At 32.1% G+C, this 2,787-nt stretch overlaps 1 long non-coding RNA gene across 2 annotated transcripts; it reads left to right on the top strand.

Moving 5' to 3' along the window:
• The first annotated feature begins 868 nt into the window (after positions 1 to 868).
• On the top strand, positions 869 to 2,543 carry LOC108557102. Of its 2 annotated transcripts, XR_001890847.1 has the most exons (5): positions 869 to 944; positions 1,245 to 1,321; positions 1,713 to 1,990; positions 2,068 to 2,232; positions 2,310 to 2,543. It is a non-coding gene; the product is annotated as an uncharacterized LOC108557102 (long non-coding RNA). The 2 variants fall into 2 exon arrangements; XR_001890846.1 differs by having other exon boundaries at positions 1,713 to 2,232.
• The last annotated feature ends 244 nt before the right edge of the window (positions 2,544 to 2,787 follow it).

The following is a 2,787-nucleotide window of genomic DNA, read 5'->3' as shown; positions in this document are numbered from 1 at the left end:
CCCAAAATAGTCAATATATGGAAATCTTTCGTGTAGTGAACGTTTGTTACTTACTAGTGTTAGGATATTCCCATGTGTTCGCGAAGAAAACAAGTCTAAAGACAAAAGCAGTCAGAGTTTGGATGTGGTAAGGTGTGGGTGTCAGGTGCATTGTTGTACTTGGATCAGTAGTTTTCAACTGTGTTGTATAACAGAAACTTGTTGATAACTAGTGTTGAACATAGTGTTTGCTTAGTCTTGCAACAATGATTTCACTTTATTTGAATCCAGACTCTCCGACATAAAGTAAATATAAAATTAAAACAGTGACAAATATTGCAAACGTTATACATTAATTAATAATATAAATTCACAAATAAATACAAAATGCTGTCAGCTTAATATTACAAACACAATAGCATACAGTGTAAAATTTGTGAAAACTAATTAATATGCAAGCATGATTTTATATCTAATTAATAAAACAAACATACGATTTGCGAACTAAATGAAAACACGCAATTAAACAAATAATGTTAATAATTAAATCGTTTGCAAATTGTAACATTATTGTGGTTTGAATACATAATGTATTTATCATTTAGTTAAAACATTTATTACGCGTCTATATAAATTATATAGAAAATGAAATATAGAATAAATTACACAATATTTATATCATTATTAAATTCTGATTTTCTAATATTATACATTAAAATGTTAATTTTAAAAAAATATTACATTATCTTATTTATTCTTCAAATTATTAATATTCTCAGCAGTGTTAATATTTTTTTCGTATTGTGTGAATAACTAGATTCATTTACAAACTAGATTCGTTGGATTTTAAATTTGAATTTTGCCGCTAAAAAAATAATCAATTTGGCAGTTGGCTTTATGTGCTTGTAGTACATCCGATCATCGCCAGTCGACAGGGCAGTGCAGCGATGAGGCGATAATACTTGGTGAGTCCTTTTTATTTTATTAATTTTGAGGTTTTATTCGATCATGGCCAATCACTTTGAGGTCCTTTAGACTTTTGTAATTGCATGTGATGTTAAGACGTGGTATCTTTCCAATTCTACGTGCCGACATGTTGAATTTAGATCAGTTTTTCCAACGAGGACATTAACCATGAGGTCCTTCAGACACGTGTGATTGCTTTAAATTTTAAGACGTAATTATCTTAAGATTCAGATGAATTCTAACGGGAAATCTTAATTCTGCTTTGTCATTCTCGCTAAATTTAGTTTATTTTTGTACAGTTGGCTCCAAGTGCATTTTGTAGTTCTTTCCACCACTGCCATGATTGGGAAGTGCTGCGACGAGGCGACATTAATTGGTGAGTCCTTTTTATTTTATTAATTTCGAGGATTTATTCGATCGTGGCCCATGAATTTCAAGTCCTTCAGACTTTTGTGTTTGTATGTCAAGTAAAGACGTGGTAATATAATAATTGGGACAATCTTATAAGATCAGATTATGTATCTTTCCAATTCTACTTGCCGACATTTTGAATTTGGTTTAGTTTTTCTAACGAGGACATTGTAGGTTTCAAGAACTTTGATTTTTTTAACAATACGGAAAAATGCAAATGCAAACAAGACGTGGTTATTTAACGATTATGAAATAGTATGTAAATTTGTGTCCATGAGATAAGTAAGGAATGTAAAACGAAGCATATATAAAAGAACATTTGAAGTATTTTAATTGGTGATTCTCCTATCTGCTAGAAAGGTGGGTTATCATCACGTTCGCAAATTGCTACATCTATCCTGGGAGCTACCTGTCCTGTCGACGCTCAACGTTCACTAGGAGGACTACTATTCCTCATACAAGTTTAATCACCAGTTTTACTTTGATTTTTTTAATTTCCTGAGCATAGTTCTCTTGTATTCTATTAATTTCCTGAGCATAGTTCTCTTGTATTTTGGCTTATTGGAGTCTATCTTGTTCCTGTCGACGCTCAACGTTCACTAGGAGGATTACTTTTCCTCATACAAGTTTAATCGTAAGTTTTACTGTCCAGTACATTCACCGTAATCGAATATGTAATTCCCTAATAATTCTAATGTTTTTTATTTATAGGTTTCAAGAACTGTGATTTTTTTAATTTCCTGAGCATAGTTCTCTTGTATTTTTTTAATTTCCTGAGCATAGTTCTCTTGTATTTTGGTTTAATGGAGACTATCTTGTTCCTGTCCACGCTCAACGTTCACTAGGAGGATTACTTTTCCTCATACAAGTTTAATCGTAAGTTTTACTGTCCAGTACATTCACCGAAATCGAATATGTAATTCCCTAATAATTCTAATGTTTTTGATTTCTAGATATTTTTCCGGAAGATACAAAATTCTGAACCATTTAACACATTGGAGTGGAATATTAACATTACTCCACCTTTTCTTAGAGATGGCTCCACCAGTACCTTTTTATAGTGCTGTTTGGCCGGAAGTTGGACAAACCTGCTTTCGCCTGTAATTAAAGATCTGTGTCTATACTTAGCTGGGCCGCATGTGGCCCGTGGGCGAGTTTAACAAAATTGTTGTAGCAACAAATAAATATGTCACCTGTTATTAAGTATCTTTTTTTTTATTACTTCTCATTATCCTTTTTTGCTGGGCCGCGAGTTGATCAAGTCTGCATTACTCATTTACTACTTCGATTTATGAAATTTATAAAATCTAAATGAAAGAAATATAATTTTGGAACTAATTGTTTCATGGGGTGCTGAATTGGTTTAATGCCGTAGATCTCGAATACACTTACACATAATGTAGTTGAGCGTGTTTATGTGATTTACTTATG

Source organism: Nicrophorus vespilloides, unplaced genomic scaffold, assembly GCF_001412225.1.
Source record: "Nicrophorus vespilloides isolate i.1.1-1 unplaced genomic scaffold, Nicve_v1.0, whole genome shotgun sequence".
NCBI classification, from domain to species: Eukaryota; Metazoa; Arthropoda; class Insecta; order Coleoptera; family Silphidae; genus Nicrophorus; species Nicrophorus vespilloides.
Note: the sequence above shows the minus strand (reverse complement) of the source record. Positions and strands in the feature narration are given on the sequence as shown.